This window comes from Arvicola amphibius, chromosome 7 (genome assembly GCF_903992535.2).
Source record: "Arvicola amphibius chromosome 7, mArvAmp1.2, whole genome shotgun sequence".
NCBI classification, from domain to species: Eukaryota; Metazoa; Chordata; class Mammalia; order Rodentia; family Cricetidae; genus Arvicola; species Arvicola amphibius.
Window position 1 is genome coordinate 59888789 of NC_052053.1, and position 22385 is coordinate 59911173.

Genomic DNA, 22385 nt, shown 5'->3' on the forward strand with positions numbered 1-22385 from the left:
TAAGGGCAACTCCAAACCCAGGTTTCTTGGATTTCAGAATTGAAGTTTCCCCTCTACCTATATTAGCAGTCTTCCTGTTTAAATAGTGCAAAACCAGGACTGTAATTTATCATTTCTAGTTGCTCCCTTAAAGCTTCAGCTCCTAAATTGTACTCATTCTAGTCAGGTGTAGTAGGAGCTGCAGGCAGGCCTGCTTTTCATCCTGCTCAGCTCCTGCACAGCTAGCTTTACACCTGAAATAACAACACACAAATTATATTCTTTTAAACACTGCTTGACCCATTAGCTCTAGCCTCTTGATTAACCCATATTTCATAATCTGTGTAACACCACGAGTGGTGTCTTAGCGGGAAAGATTCAGCATGTCTGACCTGGCGGAAGGCTCCATCACGTCTGTCTCAGAGAGGAGAGGCAGGGCATCTGCCTTACTCCCAGCATCCTATGTAATTCTGTCTACTCCACCCACCTATGTTTTGACCTATCAGGCCAAGCAGTTTCTTTATTAATTAACCAATGAAATCATCATATAGATAGAAGACATACCTACATCAGTCAGGAGCCAGCTTTATTAGACTCCCCTGAGGGACCAAGACGATGTCCACCCATCCAGTGCCTCCAATCCAGAGGAACAGCGGTGCTCCCCACAAGTTCCTCCATGTTCAGTTTCAGAAGTTGTTTTCTCTTCCTGAAGTGTTTGCTGTGGATCATCAGGAACCCAACACATCCCACTCCATCTTTGAGTTCTTGTTGTGATGTAGATGACTGATTGTGACTGACTGACTAGATGAAAATGAGATGCTGAGTTAGTGGGACATTTCTGAAGAGGGCCCATGATGCTCCAGGGCAGCCTGAGGGCAGTGGCTGAGTTTCTTTCATATGGTCTAAACTATTATTAGAAATACTTAGCTTAGGTTTCAACCAAATCTTTTATATTTGTAATTTTTATATGTTTCTTACAAAAAAATTGTCAATATTAACTGTCCTGATTTATTTTGTTTCTGAAAATTCTTTTGCATTACTCATTTTTCAGTTCATTGCATCTAAGCTGTTGAGCTCTATTAATAAGGCCCATTTTCTAAATGACTAAAGTGCTTATAAAATATATTACTATTAACTTCTTAAATAATATAGTACCTCAAGTCCTGCTGGGTCAATTCACTGACACACTGCCTTTGTTGTGTAAATATGACAAAGGTATATTGATCTTTTCTCTTAAGTGCTTAATCAAACTCTATTAATATGGCTAGCCATAAACTACCCATCAGATGGGTATGGCTGTGAAATGTTTCCTTCTATGAAGCAAATTTAAATGAAACAATTAATCACAAGATGATTTTCTGGGTCTGCTGGGAGTTTGCCCCACATTTTTTGTGCTGTTATTAATTTGCATGTTGCCCTTGTCTAATTCTATACAAAGTATGCTGATTTATTAGAATACCCACTCAACAGTAAGCTGATAATTGGATGCTCTTGAAAGAATGAGTTTTATTGATTTAGTCAATGACCACAGATATTACTGAAGTAAACCTCTTCGCAGTACTGGGGTGTATTTTGACTATGATCAATGTTTCTGAATCTTCCCCTGTATTATTTTGTGTTGTGCTTGGCTCAATCTGCATTATTTTAAACATACAGCAAATCTAATGTAGGTAAATTCATCTTGACATAAAGTTACATTACTTTTTGTGAGATGCAAACTTCTTTGATTATTATAGATTAAAATTTCTCCCTGACAGTCTTTGAAAATAATCTATTTGTTTCAAAGTCAACAGGTAACATCAGTTGTCCATAAGAAAAGTGAAAAAGTAAAGTTATTGCCTTTTAAATAATTGAGTTAAATTTCTCTTTTTCAAACCATTACAAACATGTATCTGAGCTTCTAAAAAATTTCTGAATGTTGTGAGAACAAAAGGTCAAATCCAAAACATCTTAGGCTTTTCTGTTTGTGCATAGAATCTGTCAAGCAGTGGGTTCAGGAATGAGTCTGATACAGAGTCAGAGTCCTTGAGAATCAGCTCCGCACACACAGAGTGGCTGCTTTTAGGCAACTTCATACTCTAAGAAGCGTGAAGGAAAACACCAAGAAACTAGTTATAAAGTAAATATAGGCTGTTTTTCAATGTTCTGACTTATGTATCCTGAAGAAACTATAGAACATACAGGCTGAGGCTATTTTGTCAGCACGAGAAGACTATGGGGAAAACGCCACATAGCTCACACACACTAGTGTACAGTTTCTGGTTAGAAGTACTTGATTATCTGTAATTGCTATGTTACCCATCCTAATATCTACAATAAAGTTCAGTTTCTTTATGGGCACAATGAAAATGAGGAGCACCACATTTCTTTAATTGATAAATAAGAATATGTGCAAGCAACATTCATACATGTATATACATGATGTGCGAACATAGTAGCAACTTCAAAAAGCAGCAAAGGGATTCCTCTTTTCTCTAAATGCAACATATTATGATTCTAATACCTTTCCTATGTGTAAGCAGTTACCTATTTCTTGTGTATACTTCTAGACATGTTCTTAATGCATTAATAAATGTTCATACAATATATAATATCTATATATATACACACATATGTATACATATTGTGTACATATACAAATGCTGACATGGGTATAATGTGAATTCTAATTGCTTTTCCATTGAACTGTGCTTTTGAACTATTTCTAATATCATTATATACAATCATCTCACACTTGAAGGCTGAAAAACAGTCCATTCTATGAATATGTCACAGGGTTTTTAATAAGCCCATCACTGATAGAAATTTAGGTTGTTTCAGTCTTTTCTATAATAAATAATACTTTCATGATTCCCCTTTTACTTTAGAGTATACTTTACACATGCAATTATATCTGTAGGATAGCCTCATGAATAGAACTTCTGATGGGGAAACCTTATTAGCCAATTATCTTTAAGAGGTGGATCCAAGTTAAAGCATGGCTTTCTGGGACTGGGAGTAAAACAGGTGCATGACCCAGGTGTGCTCTCTCTCTCTCTGTGATTCCTGCAGGACACAGCTGAGCTTGGACTGATAATAATCTACTAAAAGGAAATTTCAACACTCTGGAGAAGGATACAGCCAATTTGACAAATACAACCCAGTCAATGACAGAGGGTGCTGAAACATTGTCTGGGAGAATTCATACTGTTGAATGTAGTAATCAGACTCTGTTGAAGGATTATGATATATTGACTAATAGGATGTCTCTCCAGGAAGGTAATATGCATGCTATAAAAATCACATCCAAGGATGAGACATTATCTCTACTGGACAGACTTCACACCTTGGGATCCTCAATGAGGGCATTAGAACAGTACACTGGACAGGAGATCCAGACTTTACAAAAGGCAGTGGTAAAAAATTTGAATAGATTGAGGAATTTATCAAATTTGATAACCAGGGACAAAAGGCAAAAAGACAAAATTTAGCCTCATCAGTACATACCAAACTCTGGGATAGCTTACCCAGAGTTATACCTGCTTTTCCAGTGATATCATCAGAAAGAGCATCTAATGTAGTCAAAGAATATACATGGGAGCTCATATGTATGACTGAGCTAAAGGAAATTAAATATGCAATTATATCTTATGAAATATATTCATCCTTTGTTAGCAAAATGGTCAAAATGTGGGCTTCAAGCAACAAAGCAATACCATAAGACTGGATTAAGTTAATCTCAGCAGTCCTAGAAAATGGACCTCAGTTGCTTTGGCAGTGTTCCTAGAGGGAAGAGGCAAAAAATTTTAGAGCAACAGGGAAAAGTAAAAGGACTTAAGATTACCCAAGATCAAATTCTGGGTGAGAGACCTCAAGATCAAGCTCTTTATAATGACTACACCTTGTCCCTATGTAGTACAGCAGCTTTAAATGCTTGGGACAGGATTCAGGAACTAGGTAACAGAGTTGAATCATATATTAGGGTTAAACAGGATCAGAGAGAACCTTTTAGTGACTTTTTACAAAAATTAACTAAGGCTGTACAAATAGTGGTAAAAGACCCAGAAGTTAGATGTGTACTATTTAAATATTTGCCTTTTGATAATGCCAACTTAGAATGCAAAAAAATCCTCGGGCCTTTAAAGGTCAGATCAGCATCAATGGATGAATGGATCTTGTATACAATGAATGTTGAGACACTTGACAATAGTACTGAAGCTTGGGTAGAAGATGCAATTTCCATTGGTATGAGGAGACATCAAAATACCAAATGTTTTCATTGTGGTAGGATAGGACATCTAAGAAGGGACTATAGACAAAGAATTTCTAGGAATTATGTCTCCTCTGGGAATGTCAAGAATAGGAGGACTCATCTTTCAGGTATATGTAGGAGGTATGGCAAAGGCCAACATAGGACCAATGAATGTAGGTCAACAAAAGACAGACAAGCAACCTGATACCATAGGGAAACTCCTTGGGGGCTTCTTTCAGGCCCCCATGATGAATGTGGCCCAATCATTCCCAGATGCTGTGGAGAACGTGTCTCACAAGGAAAAATAAAAAAATCCAGAGCCTTCTGTAAAAGATCATACTGTACTGGATGATGGAATAGAGGAGGATGAATCAAACACTCCAGTAGGACATATTAGATGTATATTCTAGGAGACTTCTATAAATGATCAATGATCAAAGCTAAGAGTGTGTGTAAATGGCATTTTTATTGAATAGTTACTAGACAAGGGTGCAGATGTAAGTTTCATTACTCCAGAATACTGGCATCAGAATTGGCCTGTTCAAGAGGTAGATATTCAGTTCCTAGCATTTGGAACCCTATCTCACATGAAACAAAGCACAAGATGGGTTAATGCCTAGGGACAGAAGGGCAGAGAGGAATACTGAGGCCATATGTAGCTAATATTGCAGTAAATTTGTGGGGTCATGACTGATTGCAGCAAAGGAATACCCAGATTAACATTCCTGCAGCCCCCAAAACTTATGTTTCTGGGGAAGATAATAGAAGATATTATAGACAAAGGTTACCAGCCATTCAGGCTGTACAAAAACACAAAGCAATTGACAAACCTTCAGAGGTACTAACAGTCCTGCCTTTAAAATGGTTAACTAAGAAACAAATATGGGTTAAACAGTGGCCTCTAACTGAAGAAAAACTGCAGGCTTTAGAACAGCTGGTATAAGAGCAACTAGATGCTTGCCATATTGAAGAATGGAATACCAGCCTGTGGAATTCTCTGGTATTTGTTGTTAAAAAGAAATCTGGAAAATGGAGAATGGTGACAGATCCTAGAGCTATCAATGAGGTTATTGAATCTATGATCCCTCTACAATCTGGAACTCCTCTGCCTTTTCTGTTACCGAAAGGATGGCCTCTCATAGTTATTGATTTAAAGGATTGTTTCTTCACTATACTTCAACCACTTCAAAGATCTGTAGAACATGGCATTTAAAAAACTTAGGGTTCTGTTGACATGAGACATGATTGCTCCTGACAACACCAATCTATTGCCAAGAGAATGTTGAGCACCAAAGACACTCCACTTAGAGTTTGTTTTCTTCTTTACATAATTGGCCTTTGGACAAGAGACTTCCCATGCCTCGACCACTGACCAAGTACATGGTATCCAGACTGGATGATCAGGACACAAGAAAAAGGATGCCAAACCTTGACAAGACAGGGTAAGACAGTTCTGAAAAATTTCTTGCCTCTGAAAATGGTCTGTCAGTTATGCTAGGCCTTAGCCAAAGTTGGTTGCTACAACATTGCAAATGAGATTTTGGGTGATTGCTCAGGTAGCCAATTGTCCCCATCATATACTGCTCACTTTGGAAGCTGCTTGATTGCACATCCTGCCTACTCAAGTAATATTATCTCCTTTTTCAGGCTATCTATGGGGTTGAAGATTACATAGTCATAGTTACCTTCCTCTCATAATTTAGCCAAGCTTATTTCTGATGTAAGATTTAGACTTTTTAAATAGAATTTTTATTAAAACATTTATCATGGGTTCCTTGCTTAATATTGCTTATGTTGTTTGTAATTTTATACTTGATATCTGTTCCTATTATACCTACTTTTGTATTGGGTTTGGATTCTCTTGTTTAGACAAAAGGGGGAGGTGATGGGGAAACCTTGTTAGCCAATTGTCTTTAAGAGGTGGATCCAAGTTAAGGCATGGCTTTCTTGGACCGGGAGTCCAGGTGCTCTCTCTCTCTCTCTGTGTAATTCCCATGGTACACAGCTGAGCTTGGACTTCTCGTTCTTGTTTTGTGAGTTTTCCCCTTATAATAAATAGAAATATAATTGTTTCATCCTTTAGCTTGCCTGGTTATTTCCAGAATAAAGCTCATTTCTACAAACTCCTGGTCCAGGGATCATCTTGAATTAAATTTTGACAACCACTGAACATTTAACAATTGCTAGAGCATAAGTTCCAGCTAATAAAGAGAAGAAATAAGCTTCTCTTTATAGACAGAGGCTGTGTATCAAACAAGAACAGCATTAAATTCTCTTCCAAAGATACAGCTGACTGATCTTTGTAATTTTGTGAGAAAGAATCTTAGTTTTCCAATGTGATTTTTATTTACATAGTTCACCCAGTCTTAATGATTTTGAATGATCCATATAACCAATATTAAATTACTGGGAACCCCCAGTGGGGGATGTGGTGTTCAAAATGCTATACTGAAACTATATACAAAATTATCTGTATTAGTTCTAATCAAGACAAATGTTGTCAATTAAGATAATGCAGAAGTGCTAGCAGGTATAGGCAAAATTGTCTTAGTGAACACTGGAACTAAGAACCAGAAGGATGTAAAATGTCCTATCCAGAGACAGGCTATGAACATTCATACAGAAACACTCAATTTTCCTGTTAATTTCTACTTTCTGTTTTCTAACATGTGGAGTTTGGTCACTTATTAAATGTATAACCCAAAATCAAAATTATCAAAGGAAAAAAGTGTAGCTTTTTATCATTTGGTCAGTTAATTCAGGAACCTGAGGAAAATTGTCTTAGTCTGGATATTCTTAGACCATGATTATTGCTAGAATTTGCACATTTCATAATGTGGTAATTATATTTAGTTAGCTGTCTTTTGTTTTGGAGAGCTGGGGTGTAGATACTTGCAAATGTAGAATTTAACACCTGAAGTAATAATTATGTGTACTTAGAAATTACAGGGTAGGAACTGGAAACAGTAATGGAAAAGGCAGGTTATAGAAAATAATATGCAGCATATATGTTGAGTACTGCAAGGACCCAGAGCAAATGATGCTGGTGATGCCTTCAGGCAAAGTTCCTAACTTTCTTAATTCCCTCCCACCCACTTCCACCTCCAATTCATGAGAAACAGAAAGGTAAAATCGTGGTATTAGAAAATGATTCCCAAACACCACAATGTTAACACTGAATCAGTGCTGCCCCAAAAGTTTAGATTGTTTAAATAAAGCACAATCCAGAAGTCTAGTTTCATATACAGTCCAATGTCTCCACAACGCATTAAATTGTTTGGGCTTCTTCCCTTCTTGCACATCTGCATGATTCTGTGTTATAAGCACAGGGACTTTCAATGGTTGAAAAAAACTAGCCTGAAATTTAAGCTAAAAATTGGCTAACTGTAGGATGTAGGATGCAAATCTATGTAGATAATGTAAAAAAGTGAGAACACTACCTAGTTTTTTGAAAAGAATGAATGCAGCAGGTTGGCCATGATATTTCAGCATCTGGCACCTGGTACATCCTAGGCACTAACTGACTGTTTTGTTGAATGAACTCATTAACAAGGAAGAAGAATGAACTCTGCTGGCAAGGCCGAAATGGGGTATCTCAGCTCAGGCAACAAGTGGTCAGCATTTGTTGAAGCCTTGAACTTCATAAAGGAAAGGGGCTGAGTGTAAGCTGTTAAACAGTGCCAGTGAGATCAAGACTGGATCCATTAAGCCCCAGGCTAAAGGGTGAGCAGTTAATTTCTTAGCTGTACTAAATAGTTATATCACATATCAGTCAAGGTGATATAGGCTTCTAAATCCCTCATAAATCACCGAAGGGCAGAGGCCAGGAGTCATTATAAGCTTGACTAGGAAAACTGTTAATAAAGTGGGTCATGGAATTTCATTCTCAATGCCATGAAAATAATGTCAAAATGGGATTGTGTCTTTCCCTGTTTGCTTTTAAAACATGCTTAGTATTAGGCCTAGCCAGTCAAAGAATTTAGATATATTCTAAGAGAAGGAAGTTTATAGGTTTTATTTATTGTGTGCTGAGCTGCATTTTCAGATTAAAATCTCAATGAATCAAAAGTAGGGAAAATGGAGGAAGAAAGGGGGAGCTTAATGAATTTGTGAAGATATGAGGAAAATTGATAATTACTAAAGTTTTATCTAAGGAGAATAAATGAGAAATTTTTTCCATGTATAAATTGTATGTATATAACTCATAATTGAAGAGTGCTTACTAAGTAAGACTTTAGAGTTCTGCAGAGAGCACCAGTTACAATATTCAATTAAGCATATTGAAAAAACTGTTGAAAGTAAACCATAGTTCTACATTGTGGGAGAGACAAGCCTGGAAGCAATTTCACAACTGATACAAGATTAGTTTATTATTTCCTGACTATAACAGTGGTTTCACAGTTTAGCCTATTTCAGGTCAGAATGAATTAGATCTTCATCCTGGCGTCATGACCTAAAATGAAGATAAATGTTCCATTGCCACCAAGTCTGTGTTCCTTCTGGGTCCTTCAGTAGCCATGGTGTCTTCAGCCCTTATTCCCAGGAAAAACCAAATCCCTTTGAAGTAAAAGAAGGTTTGGCCTGTGAAATAGATAGGAAGCTTCACTTGGGAGATCATGGAATTGGGGGCATAAACACAGACAACCTCCAGGGTTTTCAGTGAAGTACTTACTATAAGAAAAACACCCAGTTTATGCAAGTCCAAGTGTCAAATACAACCTATTCTTTACAAACTAATCGCCTGCTGGAAAGTGTGCAATACTCAGTAGTCTGAAGAACCTACAGTCACTTGCTAAGTGCTTCAGGTTTCCTGTGTTTTCAATGTTGAAAGGCACACTGAGTCAGGGAAGAAGCAGTCCAAGCTGAAGGTCTGTAGAGACAAGTATATGGGCTTAATACACTTCCTGATTCTATAACAGAATACCATAGACGAAGCTGCTTTTTTAAAAATTAATTAATTTATTTTTTATTATGTATACAATATTCTGTCTGTGTGTATGCCTGCAGGCCAGAAGAGGGCACCAGACCTCATTACAGATGGTTGTGAGACACCATGTGGTTGCTGGGAATTGAATTCAGGACCTTTGGAAGAGCAGGCGGTGCTCTTAACCTCTGAGCCATCTCTCCAGCCCTACTAGGCTGCTTTTTTAAAAAAATAAATTTATTTCTTACAGTTCTGCAGACTGAGAAGTTCAAATCATGTTTTCATAACACATTTGTGGTAGTTTGAATGTAACTGGCCCCCATAATCTCACAGGAAGCAGCACTATCAGGAGGTGTGGCCTTGTAGAAGGAAGTGTGTCACTGTGGGGGCAGGCTTTGAGGTTTCCTATGTTCAGGATACTGCCCAGTGTCTCAGTCCATTTCCTGTTGCCTTCAAGATGTAGAAATCTTAGCTACTATTTCAGCAACATGTCTACATGCATACTGCCATGTTCCCAACCATGATGATAATGGACTGAACCTCTGAAACTGTAATCCACCCCAATTAAATGTTTTTTTTTTCTTATAAGAGTTGTCATGACCATGGTGTCTCTTCACAGCAATAGAACACTAAGACAACATTCATCAAAGGTATGTTTAATTGTCGGGAAGCTTGGGAGAGACAGGATTTTATTTCATTTCTTTCTCATGTGCAAGTCTCAATAAGTACCATCCAGAGAACTATGTGTACACCTGCAATACCAACTCTCATGAGGTAGAGGAAGAAGGATCAATGTTCAAGGTCATTACTTAAAACTAGGGCATATGGGGAAATACAAAGACAAAGCAACGCTAAGAGCACTGGCTGGTTTTCCAGAGGACCAGAGTGTAGTTCCCATTGCCCACTTTATGTGGCTCATAACCTCCTGTAACTCCTGCATTAGGGTATCTCATACCCTTTTCTGGGCTCTGAAGTACTTACATACAAGTGGCATCTACTTATATAGATATGCATACATATTTTTAAAAAATAAGTATTGAAAAAAGTATGGCACACACCAGTTCATGTCACTGGAAGGCTCCATTATTATACCCCCAATCCCTCTAGTTGTTCACTGTCTCCTAAGTAAACAAGTAGTGTCGATGCTGTTGTATTTAACATCTTCTGACTTCATGAGCCTTTATTTGGGAATAGGGTTTGGATGCCAAAAGTCTAACAGAATGATCTGCTTTTCAAGTAAAAATTGCTTATTGAATGCTCACCAAGATTCTTAGCTATTTTTGAGAGCAGAGATTTATCAATAAAATACATATAAAATGAAATGTGCTTACGTAGTGTGAATAAAAAAATGTAAAGGGAAGGAAAGGCCATGACGACTTCTAGGTGTGGTAGAGGAAAAATGTTGTGTAATATACTATGAAGATGTGTCACTCATTTTGGTTGAATAAAGAGCTCAACAGCCAGTAGCTGGGCAGGATTTACAGGCACAGAGGATGCTGGGAAGAAGAAGGGTGGAGTTATGGAGAGTCACAAACCAGACATAGAGGAAGCAGAAAACAGTATGGGCCATACAGCGTAAAGGTAATAAAGTCAAAAGGAAAAAATGTAATTTTATAGAAATGGGTTAATTTAAGTTATAAGAGCTAGTTAGAAACAAGCCTAAGCTATCTAGCTAGCCTTTATAATTAATAATAAGTCTCTGTCTCATTACTGGGGAACTGGTGGTCCTGATGAAAATGTCTGACTACAGAGAAAGTTTATTATAGATATGTGGAAGAACATAGCCAGAAGCAGGGACAGAATAAACAGAAGAGTTCAGAATGAATATAACCATATTGAGCTGGGCTATTCAGAGATAGGGGGAGTGGAAGAGAAGGGGAGTGAGGTGCAACAGCCAAGAGGGCAAAGGTAAAAAAGGGTCAGGTAACCAAAATGCCTGGATTATACAGGAAAAAGCCGATGGGGGAAGGGCAGTCCAGCCCCTGGGCTAGAGAAGTTTACGGTAGTAAGCTGGGTATGCCAGTCATACCCTGTAACAGATAGGGACTGAGGGATGCTGAAAGAACCTGGGAGCCAGGTCCACTTTGATATGTTAAATAGGCACCTCAGTCAGTTTGAAACTCGACATTGTGCATACATGCAATGAGATAATGATCTAAGACACATTTACAGTGTTCATATATTTCTATGTCTAAACTGAATGTCGAATGAAGAAATTTAATAAGTTAGTCATCAGTACAAAAACGTTAGATGCTGCATTCTTTAGTCCACACATTCTAATTTAGGGAAAACATGCTTTGTCTGAAACTGAGTGATTTTCATGACAGCAGTTGCTCCTGGAGAAGGAGACAGGGACAGGAATTTTTAGTGTTTGTCTAGGTGAATTAAAAAGCATAGTAAGATATAGGTAGAAGAGAAAGAAAAAGTCAAGGTGTTCAAGTTAGAGTGTTAAGGCTATTTCTGTATTGTTCAGATATGCTCTGTTCCATAGACTTTTTGTGAGGATAGGCATATTTATCTCTGTATTAACCATGCAGCTAGACTCTAATCACAAGTACTGAGTACTTGAAAAATTACTAATTTGACTCAAAAAACAGCTGTAAATTTCGATTTTAATAATGTAGTTAGTGGCTAGTGTATGTCTTTAGCCATGAAGAGCCCGCTACAGCTTTCAATCTTTCTGCTCTTCAATTATGAGTAAGAACATAAATACTAATAAATAATGAGTAACAACATAAATCCTAATAAATAATAATAATATAAATACAAATAGATACTGACTCTCTTGATCCTTCCTCTAGATTGGAGAAGGAAAACTGATGGTGATCAGAATTGGGTTAGGAAATCCTTCCGGTCCATGCTGACACTTCTGCAGTAGAGTGTTTCGAGAGGTCAGGATGTAGTTCCATTTGTGTCTATAGAAAAGAAAGTGTCAAAGCTCTCCAAGTACTCATGGGGAGACTTTGGACTTGGCAGCAAATTTGATAACTGAAGACTTAATTTCCCCAGTGACTCAACTGATACTGCAGGTTTTATCTTTTCTTTTTTTTCCAGAAAATTAAGAGTAAATTGACTGGCTCAATAGACTCACTGAGTCCATTTAGATAAGTATTTAGTGTGTTTATTAAGTTGTTTATGTAGTATAAGAATATAAGTGATTTAATAAAGATAAGACTTCAGATATACATCAGCACACTTCTGCAGCTGGTCCATTTCAAGCAGTTAAAATAAATTAAAAGATAAAGCACTGTTCACACATGCAAAAAATATTGATCATTATCCATGGGAAGCATTTAAAATGGGAAGCAATCTTCTGCTTTTTGACACAAAGACATATGCATGCACGAGGCACACCTCTCTATAGTCTACCGATTCTTTACATAGAAGGAAAGGGATGGAGAGCTATGCTCTGTAGTATTCGTCATAATGAGATATAATTAAAAAGTACTTACAGTTCATAGACAAGTATTAATGGCCAGTGTTATTTATAGCACAAATAATGGGGATCTTTGAATGAGACAAAATAAATGTTATTAATTTTGTTATTTATTTATTTTTACATACATCAAGGTATAACCAGTGAAAGATTACTAAGCTATAAAACATAGATGCTGTCAGTAGAATTTAAATAACATAAAACAGATCTCTGCCCAACCTTCTCTGTTTACATTCAGTGTGTTTGCTTGTAGTTTTCCAGGATATAATCTGATATTTGAAAAATATTGTGGAAAGATGCTAACCAAGAAGGAAGATCTGTCTTATCCCACATCCCCCCAAAATATTAGAGCTTAACTCTACCATTTCACTGTATATATGTAATATATAACTTTCTTTTTTATTTAGGGCAATAAAGCAACATGCAATATAATTGCTACTGGAAAGGATATTTGAAACACTGCTGAGTTTATAAATGGTGGCCTAATAAACCCTTTGGGAGCTCTTGATGGAATCTGAGACGCTGAACTTTCTTAGGAAACACCAAGACTGCTACCCTCCTAAAGTATTAGCTGGAAGTATGAAGCATAGTAGGAGTGCAGTCAAGTTTCTGCACTGGTTTGGAAAGATTATTTACTGTAGTTATACTGTGTACAGTGTCTTTAAAATGTTCCAGGTACACTCACCATGGACATGTGTATTCCACACTCTGGGGTGAGATGTCTACCTGTTCTAGGAACTGAGTAGCTGACATTTACAATCAAGGACGTAGCTTGATTACTGACCACAGATCCCTCCATTCCCAGGTATTTATGCAATACAATTTCATTATTACTTCCATCCAAAAAGGAGTCTCTTCTGTATGCAGGCCCACTTCCACCGTATCTGATGGTCAGAGAGTTTGGAGGTTGACAAGCATATTGCACGTACCAACTCAGGATGTGATTGCTTGGTTCTTTTGACATTGAGTCCATGCCAAGCATCCTGACAACAGCTTGCTGCAGTCTGACAATGGAAAGAAGATCAAAGATCGTGATGACGACCGGTGATTTCCAGCCTCTTAATGGACTTGCTGTGCAGACTTCCAGACCTAGTTGAGTCCTGTTTACATTAAAGTCGGACCAGAAACATTTGACCATTTTATTCTTTGGGACACAGAACTCAGTTTGACAGTATGGTATTGAATCTATTCTTAAAATATAAAACCTAAAAGCTGAGACCTAAACTTTCCTCTCAGGGAAAAATGACTCCTTACAAGGAGTGTGAAGCCCTCTTCAAATGAGGAGGTGAGCCTAAGGGAGCTGCCTCTGCTCAGAGACTAGACAATTGCTTAACAGAAGCAATGCCATTGGACTCTCCACCCATCAAAATAAAACCCTTCCTTTGTCTTTTAATTAAAATGAATTTAAGATGCTGGGCAGTGGTGGCGCACACCTTTAATCCCAGCACTCCACAGGCAGAGGCAGGCGGATCAGAGTTCGAGGCCAGCCTGGTCTACAAGAGCTAGTTCCAGGTCAGGCTCCAAAGCTACAGAGCACCTTTGCTACCTAGACTACAGAATGCTAATGATTTGATGTCTCAGAGTGATACAGTGATTCACTGTGTGAGTTATTCTTTGTATCATGTTAATAAAGTCTTTTGCTACCTTCTCTTCCCTCCTACTCCATTTATGTTGGTTATAAAAACTGTGGAAAAATAAACATTTTTGGTAGATTTCAGGATTTTGAAATTTCAGGATTTCAGTAATCACTGGAATACTCTCCTGGTATTATTCTATGTTTTCTGTCTTGTTATTTTATGTGTCTTAATAGCCTTTACTTATATTTCTTCAATTCCCATGCCCCTACTCTGGCAAGAGGTGATTTTTGTCAAGGCTGGACCTCGACACTTCTGGACCTTGGTTCTGGCTTAAACCTGTCATTGATAAAGCAACAGAATTTTCCAGACATCGTATTGTGTGATATACAGATAGTAGGACTTAAAAGACTAAAGTTTTTGCCTTTTCTCGAAGGCCCCAGAGTCTCATCCTAAAGAAATTTTGTTTCCTGAGAGATGAAAATGGCAAGCCAAGGTTTCTGAAGCAGCACTAGATAGCTGACAGAGGAGCCAAGTTTCCTTAGGCCTCCCAGGCCCATTTAGAAGGAAGAAGTATTTCCATGCACAGTGTTTTGAAGTTTTGTTATGCAGAAAAGAGTAGATACACAGAGGAAGCAGGGTTTTTTTGTTGTTGTTCTGCTTCTCTAATGAGACAGTTCAGATGCATAGTTGACTTCTAGATCTTTCAGGGTTTAAGAGGCTGATACTGAGAATGATACAAGTAACTAAATGGTAAATGACAGATACTTTAATATTATATATGTAATATATTTAATTGGAACAGTGTTTAAATGTAAAGCACCAATTACATGGTGCTAATGTCTATACTTTATCACTACCTTGACCATTCTATTTATCCAATTGTATTATATTAGATACTTTTCATGGTAGCAATTAAGGCTATTTTCTTTGAGACTCAAATCACCTAATGAAGGTCACCTGAAGAATTATAGTAACAGTGATTAGAATTTACAGAGATTCTACATTGAAGACACAACTCTTACCTAACCATGGGAGAAACAGCTGTGAAATGATTACAACAGATGATGTATTTCTATATCCACTTCACAAAAGTATTTACCTCGTGGAAGTTAGTGTTTCAAAATGATTTGAGTCTTGAAATTTGCAAAGCCTTTCCCAAGCAGATAGATAGATAGATAGATAGATAGATAGATAGATAGATAGATAGATAGATAGATAGATAGATAGATAGATGGATGGATGGATGGATGGATGGATGGATAAGAGGAAGAGGAATATGTTGGAGAGATAGGTTAGTGGTAGATCTTTCACTTAGAATTTGTGAGACCCCAGTTTCCCCAGCTCTGGGAAAAATAAAGAAGGGAAAAGTAGTCACAAAACTCCGTAAGTCTTGCTACAACAAAAACAAAGGTTAAAAGTTGACTGGTAACCTTAGGCAGCTTTAATATGCCCATATTTCACCCAATATTGGAACACTGTAAAGTTCCAACAGCAAGAGTGAGTATCTTTCTCCAAGTTGCTGTTAACTAAAACTGCTTCTCAATAACATGGTTTCTAATTTCAGAGAAATAATAATCATATAAAAAAAATACAGTGGTTAGAGATTGGAAGAAAGAACAGAAAATTGCAAAACTAGGCATAGTAGACGATCAGCTGTTAAAAAGTTTAAAAAGTCAATAAACGGAGCTAAAAACTTGTCTTCTAAAATCATTTTTCTAGTAAGATAAATAGAGCTCTCTCCACCTTAAATTCTCATTTGACAGTATCCTAGCAGTGTCTTGGCCATTAGTACATTGGGTAGCCTAGGGAGATATTAAAAAAGTGGTTCTTAAGATGCCGATGGTCTCCATTCTGGACTCATGAGTCATCTGGACACAGCTTGGAATGTAAGAGGCAGTCCAGTCCTCACCTTTAAGGAGCTACAGTTACTAATACTGAAGATTCAGTGAGCATTCTTTCATTTCAAAGTAGTTTCTCAGGGCATTGTGAGAAGGTAGTAACATTGATTCAAATTTGTTCCTGATGTGACCAAGTTCCCCAGTGACCAAGACAAATCCCTTCCAAGCTGAAACACAGTTGCGGTGAAATGAATAGCTACCAGAGTCATGGCACTAGGGAAGGGAAAGGATTATCTCTCACTGCAGAGCTGAGGGCTGCGTTCCCACCGCCCTGCTCCAGGCCGTTCCCACCGCCCTGCTCCAGGCCACCAGCTAGCTTATGCCCCGAAATAACAACACACAAACTGTATTCTTTTAAACACTGCTTGGCCCATTAGTTCCAGCCTCTTATTAGCTAATTCTCACATCTCTTGCTTTAACCCATATCTAATAATCTATGTAACACCACGAGTGGTGTCTTACCGGGAAAGATTCAGCATGTCTGACATGGCGGCTGGCTTCATCACATCTCTCTCCCTGAGGAGAGGCATGGCAGTCTGTCTCAGAGAGGAGAGGCGGGGCAATTGTCTGAGCCATCTACCTCACTTCCTTTTTCCTGTTCTTTCTACTCCACCTATCTAAATCTTGCCCTATCAAAAAGGCAAGGCAGTTTGTTCATTAGCCAATGAGAATCCTCCATCATCTCACTAAGAAGCCAACTCTGTTAGCTTTCTTTTCACATCAATATTCACATCATCACTAAGATGATTTTACTGGGGAGTTGTTGAACAGATAGTTCTGGAATTATTTTTAAACAAATGTGTACTATTTGCATATTCTAGAACTTTCTGAAGTGTTTTCCAGTTTTGAATTAGTTATAGAAAAGTAGCTGAGACTGAATAGAAAGTAAACACACAGCTGGGCAGTCGTGGCACATGCCTTTAATCCCAGCACTCGGGAGGCAGATTCAGGCAGATCTTTGTGAGTTCGAGGCCAGCCTGGTCTACAAGAGCTAGTTCCAGGACAGGTCCCAAAGCTAAAGAGAAATCCTGTCTTGAAAAACAAAAACCAAAAAACAAAACAACAACCACAAAAAGGAAGAAAACACACACACAAACAGATATTATATTTTATGTATATGGGTATTTTGCCTGCATGTACATTTGTATACCACATGCATGCCTGTCTCTGTGGAGTCCAGAAGAGGGTATTGACTCTTCTGGAACTGAAGTTATAGATGATTGTGAGCTGCCACATGGGTGCTGGGAATGAACCCAGAGTCTCTGAAAGAGTAACCAGTGCTCCTAACTGCTCATCCAACACTATAACTCCATTGTTTAATAATTTTGTGTTTTAAATTTTATGCATTAACACTTTATTACATCACTCATTCCCCTTCCTCATTTCTCCAACTTGTCTTGTGGTCTTCTCAAAATTATGATCTCATATTTAATTACTATTGCTACATGTATATACATATGTGTAGTAGGAGGCTGCTCATTTGTTCCAGCTGCCAGACTCAAAATAACCACACAGAAACTGTATTAATTAAATCACTGCTTGGCTTATTAGCTTATGCATATTTCTACCTAGCTCCTGCATCTTCAATTAGCCCATTTCTATTATTTTATATTTACCATGAGGTTCATGACCTACCAGCAAGATTCCAGCTGGTGATTAGCATCTTTCTCCTCTAGCAGCTACATGGCATCTCACTGACTCAGTCTTCTTTCTCCCAACATTTAGTTTTATTTTCCCATCTAGATCTATTCTGCCCTATCACAGGCCAAAGGAGCTTCTTCATTCATAACCAATAAAAGCAACACATATATAGGACTTCCCACACTATATATGTACATATGTGATGGAGGAGAGTTATCTGTCTATGTTTCTTTCATTGGTTAATTAATAAAGAAAACTGCCTTGGCCCTTTAAGAGACAGAAAATTAGGTAGGTGGAGTAGACAGAACAGAATTGTGGGAACAAGGAAGTAGAGTTGGGGAGACGCTTCAGGCAGTCTCCATAGGGAGTCTCCATGCTTCTCCTCTCCGAGATGGATGCAGGTTAAGATCTCTCCTGGTAAGCCACACCTCGTGGTGCTACCCAGATTACTATGTGAGAATTAGCCAATAAGAGGCTACAGATAATGGGCCAGGCAGTGTTTTAAAAGAATACAGTTTCCATGTAATTATTTCGGGTGTAAAGCTAGCCGGCGGCCGGGTGGCGGGAGGCAGCCCCGCCGCTTCACACTACACATATGTGTATGATGATACACATGTATATAAAACCACTTAGCTTTGCTCCTTCATAAAGGTTTCAAAGTCATTACCTTAGAAATAACTTGATCACGTAGAAATTTTATTTTTGTGACCTATTCTTAGACTCTTGGTGTTGAGCTTCCACTGGCACAAGCAGTATTACACAAACCAATATTTAATGACTGAACAGTGAGACTAAATTGTCTCATTCAAATAGGCTAGCCCATCATGGTAGCACATGCCTTTAATATCAGAACTCAGGAAGCAGAGGCAGGTGATCTCTGTGAGTTCAAGGCCAGTTTGGTCTACAGTCAGGGATACATAGTGAGACCCTGTCTTAATTAATAAATGAATAAGTAAATAAATATTTTGCCTGTTATTATGAATGATTTTTTATTATACCAAGTTTTTAAAAAGGCTAGGTGTCTAATATTGCTATTAGGAGAAAAAAACATTTGGGAACAGAATCGTTGAATTATAATAAGCTTTACTTCTTACTCTCATGACCTAGTCTGTGTCTATGAATTTTGTGCTAGGTGGTTAAGTGACCCAAAAAGCAATTTTGTGGTACTATATGAGTTTTATTTAAACTATAATATACAAAAGTTGTTAGGCAGTATCCAGTTTAATGAAAAATACTTTATGGGTGAAAAATTCCATGTAATATCCTTAGAAGCCTTCATCAAATTTATGAGAGCTAATTTATAAGCAGGCACAATATTATACAATTAGTAACCTTGGCTTTATAAATCAAATGCATTATGTGTTTTTAGAATTCAGCATCTCTTGTGGTCAATCATCTTTCAACATTGAGTGTTCAAATGGTGGCTTCAAGACGAGGAAACCAGAATCACTGAAGGCCATAGACGTATAGCCAGTTGCTTTATGATGCTAATTTGTGAGACATTCAATAGGTTTCAGTGACAATTATGTATTTTGAAAAATACAATTATCAAATGAAGTACAATAGAACTTAACTGATATATTAAAAATGTTATTGGGAATAATTTCCAGGTAAACACAAGAACAAGCAATATAATAATTTAACTTTTTATCATTTATTTTGTGGAGTTTTTTGTTTGTATTTGGCCAAAAATAGTATATTTTATTCAATATAAGGGTGGGGACAGGCCTATTTATCATTCATTCAAAAATAATTGTTCAACTTAATTAAAATAAAGTAAAATAAAATAGATGAGAAAGTAGTAGACAGATGCAATAAAGACCCTTATATAAAAAAATTCATTATCAACTCACCAATACCCACATCATCTAAAATGTGAGCTGAGTACTCAATGTATCTGTTGACCAATTTGTTTAGAATTGAATCTTTGTGAAATGGCTTTGTGATTGCTAGAGTGCATTCTGTCTTGTCTTTTTATCCTCCCTCAACCCTAATTCTATGATATTCTTAGAATATTCTTAATGAGGAAAAAGCAAAACTTAATTTCTTGGGTAATTCTGTTTAACATTATGTTCATTGTAACTTATGGAACTGTTTTACACACTTGTGGGCATGTATTTGTATCTATTCAGTTATGTCTATATGCATTTCCATGCCATCTATTGTTATCTATAGTCTATTCCCATCCTCGTATCCAGTCATATATTGTTTGACTAGAACATCTCCTGAGAAATCACTGAAATCATTAGATTGTTTCATTGTGTGAACACCAGAGAGCACGCTTGCACATGAGATCTTTGACCTGACAGGTATCATAATCTGATGTGACCACTACTATATGTGAAGTCTGTCATTAACCAAAATGTTGCCATGTCATGCAGGACTACATAAAGATAAAGATATATGTGCACATAGATATGGATACCTATAGATAATATAGATTGATTCACATATATATGCATATGTACATATGCAGAACAAAGCTTTCAATAGTTGAGCACTTTTAGAATTTAGAGAGTCTTTTTTTTTTTAGGTAAGCTCTTTATTACATTTAGTATACCTCTCTCAATACATCTTCAACTTCCTTTTTAAAATTTTTCCACCAGTGCCTAAAAAATATACTCAATAAAAAAAAAAAATAAACACAGGGAGTTAATTTGGCTTGGGATAAGGCTGACTCCCAGGCTGGAAATATCTACAATGCCTATACAATATACTTTTCCCTCAAGTTTTGTTTAAAGCTTGAGGTACTGTACCTTCTGACACGATGAGTGCTTCAAGCATTATCTTTCAACTAGTTATGCTTTAAAATTTAATTTTAAAAGTTTCTATTTAAAGTGAACTGAATATTTTCAGAAATTTTTCAAGGTCAGATCTTGTAAGAACTGGATTAATTTTTTCAATAAATAATTTATTTTACTTGTACATATGTAGTACACATCTTCATTTGTGTATGGAGGCCATAGAACAGCATCAGATATCATTTCTCAGGCATCATCTACTTTCTTTATTGAGACAGGGTCTCTCATTGGTCCTATGCTCACTGATTAGGCTAGACTGGCTGGCCAATGAGCCCCAGAAATGGACCCACTTGTTACCACCTCTCTAGCACTAGAATTGCAAGCATGCTCTGCCTCACCCAGCTTTTTTACTTAGGTTCTGGGAATCTCATGTCCTCATGCCTACTGAGCTATTTTCCTAGCGTGCTAGTAAATACATTAATAGGAAGTACAGAAAATTCTTGCATACTAGAGGCAAGGGCATGGTAGGAATGCAGAGCTGAGGGGTTCAGTCAAGGTGTCTGGAGTCCTGTCTGCTCTGAGGCATTTGTTGACCTCTGGAGTACAGACTATAGCTACAAGAGAAAGGAGAGAAGCATAAGGATGAAACGGTGTGCCTGGTGACTGGTGAAAGAGAAACACTGTCCAGGCGGTGGTGGCACAAGCCTTTAATCCCAGCAGAGACAATGGTAGAGGCAGGTGGATCTCTGTGAATTTGGGGCCAACCTGGTCTACAGAATAATTTACAGGACAGCCAGGGAAGTCACACAGAGAAACCCTGTCTAGAAAAACCAAACAAACAAATACAAACCACTAAAGATTGCTCAGAGAGTGCCTGGGAGCCACCTTCCTCAAGGGAGAGGAGCTGTGCTCTGAGAGTTCACACTAGGGATGCTGTTCCTGGGTAGCATGACTTCTGGTTGAATAGCTGCCTAAGATTCTCAGCAGTGAGAAACGATCCTTAACATGAGCATCCTTTCCAACTGATAAAACAGTGAGAGATGATCCATAGCAGAAGTCAACTCAACTAAATTCAAGCCTACAGCTTGATTTTTTATATTATTATTTTATTGATTTTTGTTGAGTTCTACATTTTTCTCTGCTTCCCTCCGTGCCTCTCACATCCCCTTCAACCCTCCCCCAAAGATCTCCATGCTCCCAATTTATTCAGGAGATCTTGTCTTTTTCTATTTTCCATGTAGATTAGATCTATGTATGTCCCTCTTAGGGTCCTCATTGTCGTCTAGGTTCTCTGGGATTGTAATTTGTGGGTTGGTTTCCTTTGCTTTATGTTTAATGAGTACATGTGATACATGTCTTTCTGTGTCTGTGTTACCTCACTCAAAATAATGTTTTCTAGCTCCATCCATTTTCTTGCAAAATTCAACATATTGTTATTTTTTTTCCACTGTGTAGTACTCCAGTGTGTAAATGTACCACATTTTCCTCATTCATTTTCAGTCGAGGGACATTTAGTTTGTTTCCAGGTTCTGGTTATGACAAACAATGTTGCTATAAACATAATTGAGCCCATGGTCTTGTGGCACAATTGAGTATACTTTGGATATATACCCAAAAGTGGTATTACAGGGTCTTGAGGGAAGGTTGTTTCCTAATTTTCTGAGAAATTGCCACACTGACATCCAAAGGGGCTGTACTAGCTTGCATTCCCACCAGCAATTCAGAAGTGTTCCCTTTTCCCTACAACCTCTCCAGCATAAGTTGTCATCAGTGTTTTAGATCTTGGCCATTCTTACAGGTGTAAGATGGAATCTCAGAGTTATTTTGATTTGCATTTCTCTGAGGACTAAGGATTTTGAATATTTCCTTAAGTGTCTTTCAGGCATTTTAGATTCCTCTGTTGAGAGTTCTCTGTTTAGGTCTGTATTCCATTTCTTTATTGGATTATTTGTTCTTTT

At 37.6% G+C, this 22385-nt stretch overlaps 1 pseudogene; it reads left to right on the forward strand.

The window, feature by feature from the left end:
- Positions 1-22385, forward strand: part of LOC121677250 — an 89885-nt pseudogene that overhangs the window by 34613 nt on the left and 32887 nt on the right.